The sequence below is a fragment of the Argiope bruennichi genome, chromosome 5 (genome assembly GCF_947563725.1).
Source record: "Argiope bruennichi chromosome 5, qqArgBrue1.1, whole genome shotgun sequence".
Taxonomy (NCBI): Eukaryota; Metazoa; Arthropoda; class Arachnida; order Araneae; family Araneidae; genus Argiope; species Argiope bruennichi.
In genome coordinates, this window is record NC_079155.1 from 131,392,943 (window position 1) to 131,406,188 (window position 13,246).

At 27.4% G+C, this 13,246-nt stretch overlaps 1 protein-coding gene across 2 annotated transcripts in view; it reads left to right on the top strand.

Moving 5' to 3' along the window:
* The first annotated feature begins 387 nt into the window (after nt 1-387).
* The window catches only part of LOC129968653 (activated Cdc42 kinase-like), a 99,482-nt gene continuing 86,623 nt past the window's right edge, over nt 388-13,246 (top strand). For both annotated transcript variants that reach the window (XM_056082762.1, XM_056082764.1), the window contains exon 1: nt 388-599. The gene's annotated coding sequence lies outside the window, so the exon portion shown is untranslated. The remainder of the gene's footprint in view (nt 600-13,246) is intronic.

The following is a 13,246-nucleotide window of genomic DNA, read 5'->3' on the forward strand; positions in this document are numbered from 1 at the left end:
ATTATACGATTTTATGCATTACTTGGGCTATATAGTATAGAGAAAACTTGTGACACCTATGTCCAAGTTGCTAAAATGCGTCTTCCTTATCTTACCCAAATAGGAAGCATTCACAAAATGCTGCGAATTTCTTAGATATTATTTAAAATGAAATGAAAAATGCTTCTATAAAAAAGAGATTGGCATAAAATTCTTCCAAAGAAAAATACTAAAGTTGCTGTACTAAGACTATAGCCTCTACGACTGTTTACGGAAAGGAAACACTGACATTTCATTGGTTCATTTTAACTCTCTCCTTTGATTGGCGAAGAAAGTTTTCTTTAAGATAAATTCTCATCGATATAACCAGCTGGCGATAATCGATGTAGTTTCTGAGTATCAAGTAAACTGACATGACTGGAAGCTATTGCTAGTTGAGGAGTGTGAGTGGACGGAAAAATTTAGTTCTTTTTTTGGAATTACAAATGTTACAATGATTTACAGAGGATGTTAATGCGGATTATTCGTCATCCTTTATAAAGTTGTGTGAATAGAAAGCTGAAATTATTTTTATTAAATTGCATGCTTTATATTCATTTGGAACATATATTATTTTGAAGGTATGTTACTACGTTTTTATAACTTAATATTTAATTTGTTAAACGACTGTCTAAGTAGAAAAATTTCATTAAAAGTTATATGATAAAACTGATCCGAAAGATTTTGATAGTCATAATATGGAAGAACTTGTTATAATTGTCTATTTTCCTGTGTTATCTGTAAAATTTGCACCTTGATTATTATCAACTGCTTAAAAAATTTCTTTTTTCTTGTGATTCTGAATATTTTTTACTTTTCTGTTGCATTTATAAATCGATTCTTATAACCTTTTGTAATATCTTTTGATTTTAAATGTATTTAAATGAAAACACTGTCTAAAATGACGGAATATAAAATGATATTTTTAGATGCATTATTTTGAAAGCATTTTGTAATTCATTTTTCATGCTCATTTTTAGTGACCATTATTAATTTACTTATATTTTATTTTAGAACTTCATTTGCTGATCCTTACTAATATAAGAAATTGCAGACAAAAATTATTATTTACTTATTATTATTGTATATTAAATTTTCTCACAGAAATTTTCTTTTATAAGAATATTTCTGAGAGAAAATACTTATCGTCTTTCCTTTATATATATATATATATTTCAGCACAGAAGTACGCAAAATAATTCATAATTTTTGATAATAAGGATTATTTTAGTGATTTTGATGTCATTTAAACTCTATATTGTAACTTGTTTCTGTTTCTACATTTTTTTTTACTGTTTGAAAGATATTTGATATTATTTACAAAATATTTGGAAGTGTGTTTCATTTTTAATTCAAATTCACTTGAAATTTTTAAAGCTTATTGAAAATATGAACTAATAATTAATAAAGTATTAATTATAATTTTTCAAAGTTGTTTTTGAACTGATTTTTTTTACTAGGGTTTCTAATGTATTTTTTATTGAAATTTACATTGAGCAATTTTAATAATCATTTTTTTAGTGCTATAACTTCTTGAATTGAATAAAGTTTGGAATTAAATCTATTTTAAACAATAGATGTTTTAGTGCAAGATTATTCTTAATCCATTTGTGTTTGTAAACATATATTTAAGCTTTATGCGAAATAATAAGCTTGTAAATTGGATGATTTAATTTTCTTTTGGAATGAACATTCAATTAAGTTTCGTATAGTATTGCTGCTATTGAGATAATTATAAAGGCTCTGAAAACTTACAGAAATCTTAAATTCGGGATCATATTTTTTCCTCTTACACATTTCTTGTGTCTGTTGAGTTGCCGAAGAATTTTTTTCATTTTAGCAAAGAAAGATGATATTACATTAATAAAGAATTATATTTATGATATAACATGACACATTTCCCTAAAAATATGGATTTCAACTTTATTGTACCATTCTTGACATCAGTTCATTTTTTCATGTTTTAAAATATGTAATGCTTTTAATATCTTGTGAATAAACTTATACAAAAAAATTCTCAAGTATTTTTAATAAGTTTAAGTTTTATTTATAAGTTTATTCACAATTCTTTATTTTATGATTTTTTATTTATTTTTTTTCATTCCAAGCATGTGTCATGTTTGCAACTCATATGAAAAGATAAAAATTCTACTGGTATAAGATTGACATTGTATATAAAATATGTTCTGCCCAATATAAAATTTTTGTGTGTTATTTTGATAAAAAAATTTCTAATCTTTTTGGATATGATGAATTTAAGAATTAAAAATTTTTTGACCATTGTGAATTTTCTGTTTTTAAATCGTTGAATGAATTTCATTAGATGTTATTGAAAGGTACTGTTTCTCTGTGCCATTTCTGTAGTTAAACATCTATCCTTATCAATTAATACAAAGTTACAATAATGAATAAACATCCTTAGGCATGTTTCTTTATTGACTTCACCAATAGTGCACTTTGTATTAAAGGATCTTTCTACGTCAAGTCAACGCAAGTGTTAGCCTCGCTATCTGCTTGGAATTTGGTACAGATATACTATTGATATAGATTTGGGGAAAATATGAAATTATAATGAGATATGTCAAGTCATTTTTGAATTATAAATCTCTTTAAGTTCTCAGAAATGGGGCTCAAAACAGCAAGCAACAATTTTTTTGAATTGTTGTAGAAGCTTTTCTAATTGAGCTAGAGGCCTAGGCTAGGTGTTACAGCATCTTTCATGTTTTTTGCTATGATATGAAACACTATATAAGAAAAAAAAATTCGTAAGATCTAATTTAAAATTTTAATCGAATTTTTTCAAAAAGCACATATTTTAAAATTTATTCCATGAATAATTTGTATTGTTATAAATCACACAAAATATGGACGATAATGGCTTTATTGTTTGAAAAACAAAAACTAAAGCTTTTTTTTTTATTATTTCAACTTGGAATCAATTTTAACACAGTAATACTAATATTGACATTTTTATGAAAATAAACATGAACAATGATATAAAGATTCCACTAATATATCAAACTTACTATTAAATAATCAAATCTATTTATCATTTTAATCTTAAAAAAGCTTCATTTGTTTGGTTTACATCACTTCAAGAAGAACATAAGTTCTTCCAATAGGAGTCACTAGATTTATTTTGGGCAGAATATCAATGCCTGAGATCCACAGAATATCAATGTTGAGGTCTCATTTCATCATATTTAGAGAAGCCTATTTTTATGTTGATAAACTTGTCCTTAAATTGTTTATATGCTTTTTTAAAGATTACCCAGTACAAGTCTTTTCAACATTTTTTACTTCCATTTGGCTTCAGCAACTGAAACGCAATTTTTATTATCTGGCATTGCCCTGCTAATTTCACCATGCTTATAAAATGAAAGTACAATTCCAACTGTCTATTGGAAACCTTTCCATAGTTTTATTTTTTGACCTTCCCAAAGACTTTTTCTTTAATAATTCTTTTTGATTGCCTAACTGTGTAGTTTGATTTAATTTATATATCATCTTTCTAATGTTCCAATTTTTAGGTAAAAATGTTAGGTTTATTAATTTTTTCTCTCCTACTTGTATAACTGGAAAACCTAATTTTAACAATTTCTGATTTCTCAGTGTCATCACTTTCTCATGAATAACTTTCAGCAGCAGCAACAAAAAGTTTGTTTCGTAGTTAAGGAAGTTTTTTTTACTTTCAATGTACCATAATTCTTGCATTTTAATCTACTATTTTCCTCTATTTTATTTAAATTATTTATTAGAAATTATACATCTTAATTAGAATAGTTATTATTATTAGTTTAATTTATTTAAATCTCATTAAAAGAATTAATTTATGAAAAGGCAATCCAACTTTCATTTTTTTAACAATGAAGCCATTATCATCCCAAATTTATATTTCATTCTGTGATTTATCATGGAATTTATTTGAAAATTTTTAAATGTGTACTTTAAAAAAATGAAATTAAATTTTTAAGTTTACTTTTGAGAATTTTTTTGATTATCTTAATCTGTTTAGTGTTGCACATCATAGGAAAGATCGAGCAAAGTGTTGTAAAATGGTATTACCTCAAGCTTCTAACCTAATTCAGAAAGTTTTTACAGCTATTTAAAAAAATGCTATCTCTTGTTCTGGCACTATTTATGAGGATTTTGAGTTTTAAAATTTATAATTTAGTAGCATTTTTATATTTTTCTAATTTTGTACACCTGTGAAAAGTTTCAAGGAAATCTGAGTTGATGAGGATAGAAATTCTTTCTCTGTGGGACATGGAATGACCCTTAAACACATTAATATATATATATATATATATAATATAATATAATATAATTTTAAGCAAAAATTAAAATTAATGCCAACAATATCAATGGTTTTATAAATGCAACCATACTATTTGTTAAAAAGGAAGAACAAACTATATCAAAAATTGTCATTTACATTATCACATTATGCCAAATATTGTTGAAAGAGATTTTAACTTTTTATAGTTCTGTACTATTGACATTTATACTATTATTTCTACTGTCTAGAACTCTTAAATAGTTTAAACCTACCAAGTTTGCTAATATATAAATTTATTGTGATGAATACATTTGTTATTTTGATAAAAAAATTTAAATTCGTAGCAAGGTTAAATCAATCAGATTGAAATGATCATCAAGCACTAGCAATGTAGTGAAAGTATGTAATGCCCGAGACATTGCTTGATTTTTAGAAAATTGTTTTTATATTAACAGTGGTTAGAAAAACAAATGTCACATGGAGTATGAAATTTTCATTCGGTTGCTGCATAATGATATAAAAATATTCTTTCTCTTTATGCTCCCTCTTAAGATAGATGCTCCATACACATATACTTTTCGCTGCTGTTATACAATTGTCATTCATGCACGTGTATAAGTGTGCTATCACTGTGGCATTGATTAAGGAAAAACTAATATTATTCTTCAAATTAATCATGTTCCATTTGAACTGAACATGCCTTTCTAAATAGCCATATGACAATTTCCTGTGGAAAAAATTGCTTTTATAATTATTGTGAATAAGCCACTGGGATGGATGCTTCAAATAGTCAGTTTTTACATGTAAAATATTTTAATTATTGATCATAAGCTTTCAGTATGCAACCTTTTAAAAAATAATTAATTCTAACAATTTTGTATTAATTATCAAAATGTCAAAAAAGGTACTTGGAGATATTTAATGCCTTCAGTTTACTTGGTGATTTTCAAATTACACCAAGATCATACAGGGCAATATATTGATTGTACTATCTCTTTAATGACATTCTTTGTTTGCTTGGTGAAAACTTTTGAGGCCATAAAATTTGGGTATTATAAACTGTAAATATATTCATATCAATAAACTATTTTTGTTATATAATATACTTTGTTGAATACATAATTTCAACTATTTAACAAAAGGCAAAATGATTTTTTGATGAAGTTGAATCTGTGAAAATTTTACATGGGAGGGGATGGGCAGTGTTTTTGTAAATATTAAAGCTTTCAGAATCAGCTGAGTAGGTGATAGATTCCGATCTAATAATTTTTGTTAATATTTCATTAATATTGACATTTTCCACAGCAAAGAGTTATTTATTGAATGGCTATGTTTTAAAAGAGGAACTAGTTATATAAATTTAAATGCATTATTTCTTCAATAAACTGTTGTTGATGTTCTAAATGTACTTAAATATTTTTGTGGATTATTTGCAAAAAGAACAATAGATGAGATAAATTTCGGTAAAGTTAATAAGTTTCAAAATTACATTCTGTTAATATTTGATATAAAAATTTATGTATTTCATTTAAGAGTTAATATATATGGAACAATTTGTGGGGTTTTTTTTTAAAGATAATTTGTTAGATAATCTAAAAGATTAAGCCACGATTTTTTGCATAGATTTTTTTTTTTTTTTTAAATAAGGATTTTTATATTCTCTCCTACATACATATTTCTCAGGTTTTCATTCTTTATGGACCACTCTCAGCTTCAAAGTCAATGGATTGCAAATATGATTTCTTGAAATATTTGTCAAGTATGATGTACTCTCAATTTGTCCGAGATCAAATATCATTCCTTTAGTACGATGTAGATGTGTAGAAAAGAGCATGGAGTTCAATATCATCCATATCATTTATTTATGTTTCCAAAACAGCCCACCAGTAATTTCCAAGTGGGATGTTAAATACTAAAATATTTTTATTTAAAATTCAAACCATTTTATAATTTCAGTACCTATTTTACCTTCTTGGGTATTTTTCTTCAATTTCATTTATATGCTGAATTTCTGGGATAATAATATAAAGTTGAAATTTTGTTTTCAAATGGAAGATAATTGGTATGTGTAATTGACAATCATGTTCCTGATTAGTTTCTTTTTGTCAAGTCTTCTGTTAATTCAGCATATAGTTCAGTCATACTACAACTAATCCTTTTCAGTGTTAGAAACATTTGATAGCATTCTCAAAACTTTTCTCTTGGAGTGGTTCTTTGGAATAAGCTATAATAGGTGTAATTTGTAAGTTGTAATGGTGGATTTAATACACGAAATGTATTAAATTTAAATCCACTGTGAGAAATGTATGATATATCCCTATTAAATGATAGTGTAATGTGGATTTTTCTTTTCTTGCTGACATGCTTTGTATAAAAATTAAATCTCCAAATTTTGTTTGAACATAGCTGAAACTGTAGACAAAAATTGGAAGGTACTTGGTTATTCATGTATGTTATTAAATTCTTTATAACAACATTTTAGCAAATTTTGCTTTATAATATTCTAATTGCAAGATTAAAAAAAAATATCAATTGCACAGATAAACTTTATATTTGCATTTTTATAAAACATTGTCTTTGATACACAGAATACTGCAGAATTATGTCCAGTTGGTGCATTTTCAGTTATTCTCGATTAAATTTCCGTGTTATTTTAAAATTTGATTAGTACTATATTTTTGTTTTATTTAAGTCAGAAAATTGGATATTGGGGTTTGGTGCTAACAGAATAGTACCAGCATTCAAGCTTGATGACAATTGGGACCCCTGTTAACAGAAAAGCCTAACTTATTTATATGGTGAAGATGGAAAATTTCAATTAATTCATGCCATATAAACATTAACAGGAGAAAATATTTTAGGGTGTTTTATTTTTTTCATTACATGCAGTATGCACAGTTTTATTGTTGTTTGTATATTTTACTATAAAAACTAAATCTGAACAATCTCTTGAAATGGATTTAAAAGTAAAATTGAATCTAAGCAATCTCTTAAAATGGACTAAAAAGTATAGCTAGATAACCTCCTAATATTTTATTTGAATAGTAAATTTATGCAATATTTTTGCAAATTCAACTCTTTCTACTACCTAAAAGATTTAATATTTTGTTGAAATTAAATAATCAGTGAAGTATATATGCTAAATAGTAAAAACAATTTTGATGTGAATGTATGTCTAATTACTCTTTGTATATACTTCATATCAGCCTACAGTTGTCTTGAATTTATTATTTTCAGTAATTCATATAACATTTTATTAAATTTGATGAATTTAAGAAAGTTGCTTAAAGTTATTCACGAGTGAGCATCATCCCTTCTCTTTGAAATATTTCTGTATCTCATCCATTTGAAAAATTTGAAAATTGTTTTAGCTTTTACAACTTATTTTTTATTTACTAAAAATGAAATCAACTTTTTTATTGCTCAAAAATTACTCACAAAACAATTTTGTAATTAGAAATTATTCAAATCAAAATATTTCGATATTTTTATTTGTTTAATGACAATATAAATACATATTTGTATCTGAACTCAGCCAGAATTCAAATAATAATTGAGTATAGGAAAAACTTCCAATCGTATAGGTGAAGAGGAACGCAAATAAATCTGTTATGGCTTCTTTCTTCGTCTTCTGGTAATTTGAAGGGGTTTATATAGTTTTAACTCTCAATGTATATTTCCTGGGAGAGTTACCATTTAATGGATGTTTAACGGAAGCGTGAAAATGGGACTGAAGGACATTGGGAGTGAAGAATTTTTAACTCCTGAAATGGCCAAACTGAATGCAAAAGAACAGGGATCTTATTCATTGAATTGATCCTTTACTACTGCTAACGACTACAGATATTCGATGAAAAGAAAAACTAAGAATTCAGTATTTAAAAGACAGTTTCGGTAGAAAATGTATATAATTTGCTCGCATTTTGAAAATGTTCTAAATCTTAAAAACAAAAATTTCAAACTTCACTTTAACTTCGCAAGTTGCGCAGGCTCTTATTTTCTCAAGCTGATTTCCCCTGAACTGAAATTCTGTTTCCCTGAACTTCTGTTTGGAACTGCGTTTGCCATTGGTCGTAGTTCATACAAAAACATTATTATGTCTGTTCTAATTTCTGGGGGGGAAAAAAACAATTTTCCATATATATATATATATATATATATATATATATATATATACAGTGACTCAAAAAATTGAGAGTACACTTTACTTTTACTTCATAAATCCGACTTTCAATATAAATAACACATTACCGGGAAGTGCAAACATGATTTTATTTTTACACATAACAAATGGAATTTAGAGTAAAAATAAAGAAAAATCAACGAAAAATTTCTAAATTGAAAATTTTCAGAAGCATTTTAAATAAACATACGCAGAATTTTGCCTCAAAAAATTGAGAATACACCAATGAAATTTTTGCAATATCACGCATAGAAATAAAGTGTCACTATTAAATTGTATGTCTTTTGGCTCTTATAATGGTCCCTAAACGTCATGGCACCGATTCGACCAATTTTTGGTGGTATTTGAAGATATTTTACTCCATTCTTCTTGCACCACTTGTTTTAAATGGCTTTTGTTTCTAATTTTGTGTTTTTGACCCCCTTTTTCAGGTATGGCCCACGAATATTCAATGGCATTGATGTCGGGGTACTGTGGTGGTGTGTGTAACTGCTATTTACAATGAAAAAGACACCATATTTTGAAGTTACGTGTATTCTGTTTGGGGTTGTTGTCTTACTGGAAAATGAAATTTCCATCTAAACCCAAATTTTTAGCACTTTCCTTTAGATTGCTGCGAAGTATATCCAAGTAAACCATATCATTTATAATGCCATCTATAAAAATTAAATTTCCTACCCCGGATGAAGCCATGTAACCTCAAATCATCACGGAGTCACCATCATGTTTAACTGTAGGACGTAAATTTTTTGGATACAAAGCAGTATTAGGCTTCTCCATACAGTAAGATGGTTGTCACTGCCAAAAATGTTAAGGTTTCTTTCATTACTAAATATAGATTTCTTCCAAAGGTTATTGGTCTTCAATTGATGAGTTTTTGCAAACTTCAAATGCTTTTTCTGAATTTGCAAGCTGGTGAACGGTTTCTCTCTAACAATGCTACTTTTATATCCAGCTTGTTTAATGGCATTTAGCACAGTTTCAGCACTTACACTTCTGCCTATGATTTGAAAAGTTTCTGCAACAAGTTGGATGAACCATATGGTAGCAGCAATCTAAAGGAAAGTGTTAAAAATTTGGGTTTAGATGGAAATTCCATTACTCAGCAGGACAACGACCCCAAACAGAATGCACGTAAGGTATAAATATGATGTCTTTTTCATTGTAAACAACAGTTACACACACCACCACAGTACCCTCACACCAATGCCATTGAATATTCGTGGGGGATACTCGAAAAAGTGGTTCAAAAATACAAAATTAGAAACAAAACCCATTTAAAACAAGTGGTGCAAGAAGAATGGGGTAAAATATCTTCAGATACCACCAAAAATTGGTCGAACCGGTGCCATGGCGTTTAGGGACCATTATAAGAGCCAAAAGACATACAATTTAATAGTGATACTTTGTTTCTATGCACGATATTGCAAAAATTTCATTGGTGTATTCTCAATTTTTTGAGGCAAAATTCTGCGTATGTTTATTTAAAATGCTTTTGAAAATTTTCAATTTAGAAATTTTTCGTTGATTTTTCTTTATTTTTACTCTAAATTAAACCATTTGTTATGTGTAAAAATAAAAACAAGTTTGCACTTACCGTTAATGTGTTATTTATATTGAAAGTCGCATTGATCAAGTAAACGTAAGGTGTACTCTCAATTTTTTGAGCCACTGTATATATATATGGAAAATTGTATATAAATATAAATATATATAAATTGAAAAATTGTATGTATATATATATATATATATATATATATATATATATATATATATATATATATATATATAATATAATATGCAGTAGACAGCTTACTTTCGGTTGTCGCGTCTTGCCTGTTATCCGTTTCTTATAGAGTTTTTCTTTTCTGCTGTTATTGAAAACGTTGGATTTTTCTTTTCAACCTTCAGCAGAATACGGCTTTCGTGCTTATATTCCACTTTCTTTGGTATTGCCTTTCCAATTTCTTTATTTTCATCCTCCTACCCCGCCCCCTGCTGACTGCAAATACATTTTCAGTCCAGATGTGAAGGAAAAAAAAAAAAAAAAAAAAAAGAATTTCTGGGCTACTCCATTTCAGTTTCCATTTTCAGCTTAAATTTTTATTTTTCATAAATTTCATGTTACAAATAGCCTTTCTCTTAATCATACTGCAGATAATTCTAGGAATTATTCTAAAAAAAAAAAAAAAAAAAAAGTCTTCTGCAATTTTCTTTACAATGCTTTTTTTTATATGAAGTTTTGAAAGCAAAACCTTTTTTTTATATTAAAATGTTCCTGTGAATGTTTTTCACCACGCCCCTTTGTCATTCTTTATTTAATGTTCTCTTCGATGACGGCTGTACGTTTAACACATGCATTGAGAATTTTGCGTTCTGACTATGACACTTTATTTAAGATTTTTATAGCGGTGATGGTAAGTGCTTAAGAAAAATGACAAGAGGAGAAAATGACAATGCACTAACGAGCTGAAGATCCAATTTCAACTTGCTTTATTGTTGTATTTGATAATTTGCCAATTTAGAGGAAAATCCTAAATTAAAGGTGGGTTTGTATTCGGCCAGTTATAAGAAGCCAGTAGGCAGTGCATGTGTAGAACGTCTGAAAATACTATTCGTTCCATAGTAAGTACATGCTCCGGTGGGACAACATGCTACTGTATTGTATTTTTTTCTTACTGTGTATGCATTTGTACAATTAGGCGTTTTCTTTGGCGTGAAAAAATTAATCACTTATTATATATTAATTCCGATTATTTATTATAGATTAATTGCTTTTTGTTCTTTCTGATGTGAAATTTTTAAAAAAATTTATTTCCCATTTTTTTTATAATTTTCAAATATAGATATGTTGACTTTTTAAAATTTTTTTACCTTGTTCATTTGTGTTAATATCCATCATTTTTATACGATCCATTTTTATTTTTATACATTTATATCCATCATTGTAATACATTTTCCTTCATTCAATGTAAAAGAAAAATTCAGGGATATCAAAACGGCAATTTATAGCCAAGCATGGAATGTTTGAATCTATCTTATGAAATTGTGGCAAACATAAACCAGTCCCTTTCTGCGCATGCGTTGTCTTACTGGTCATCTTGTAACGGACCGAGTGTAAATCCATCTTAACGATCGTTATTTTTTTTTCTTTTATGGAAGTTATAGAAGGCAACTTAATATTTAAAGTATATTAAATAATTTAAAGAGTATACAAGAAATATACGTTGTCTTAAATAATGAAAAATTCGTAAGCAGTAAACCAGTAAATTGTTATAAAAGTGTTCATGATGGAAATTTTAAATTATTTTTCCATTAATCGGTTAAATAAATCGGTTGTCAAATAATTGTTAAAAAGCTATAAAAAAACCTTATGACTTTTCAGACATTTTTTTCTCCGCATATTAGAGGTACGTCGCCAGTGTTTTCAGTGTCGATTTCTGTCAATTTTATAATTAACAGAAAATTGAATGGAGCCAGAAAATCACTGTATGGTAATCTTTAGACAATATTTTATCGTTATATTGATAAATATCGTCTGTTATCAGAATCTGTTTTGGTTAATTCAAAATCGGAGTTAAATTGTTTAAATTATTTTTTATTGTTTCGTCTGTTAATTTAAATACATTCAATCTATATGTTGGCAATAGTGATAGTGAATAATTTTTTGAGACCTTTAATTCATTCCAGAATATTTCCATTGCTTCTCAACTTATGTCACTCTATTTTACTCAAAGTGGTAAAAAAATTGACTTAAAGAAACTTTGTACATATTATTTCGAAGTTATTGAATACATTTGCTATATTTAAAATACTTACACTATTAATTCAAATTACATGCTTATTAAAATTACTTTTATTAAATTTTTTTATTGTTATTAATGTTATTTTATTATTATAAAGCTGCCAATTATACAAAACGAATACTTACTGCCAATTTTGGGTTTAAATTTTCGTTTTTTCTCTCCCCCCCCCCTTTTATTCATCCATTTGCAGGCCCAGTTTTTAACTTTGATAATCTGAACCACTTGTTTTCGTTTTTTGGATCGTTAATCTAATATTGTTCCATAATGAGGCCCGGTCTCTTCACCGGCATATTCCTATCTTTTCATCTGCGGTGACCTTTTCTCGACCCTCAGAAGTGTTGAACGTGATATCGCGGTGCTCATGCTACCAGCACAAAGCGTTATCGTAAATTGCTGACATATATATCTTAAATATAGAGACGACTTTTTGAAATACTTTTATTTAATTGGACGTTTCTTAGTTGTGAAAATAGGATTGCATAATTGATTTGTAAGCAATTCCTGAGGTACTACAGTTTCGAAATTTTGCATATTTGTATTTCTGGTTGCATAATACTATACATTTTTACAATTTAATTATCCATTCATTTAAAATATTTTTGATTTAGAACGAGTGGATCTAATTAATTAATGGTGAAGTTAAAAAAAAATAATTTCAAATTTCCTTATTTTTTTTAATAATAATATACCGTAAATTATAATAAAAAGCAGATAGGAGTTTAAATTTTTTTTTACACTAATAAGTGCTTTTAACGGGTTTTAGTACATGAATGCTTTCAGTTGTTCAGTTTTATGTAAAAAAGGTGTTTATTTTTGTAAATGAAATAATAATACTATACGCTGCAGCGAATGCGTTAAATTCGGCTGTATTAAATTCAATATACCAGTAAACTTTCTTTCAAACTGAAAGAAGTTTCCTTCTCTTTATATTCATGGTTTTTAAATCTTAGCTTTGTTGAA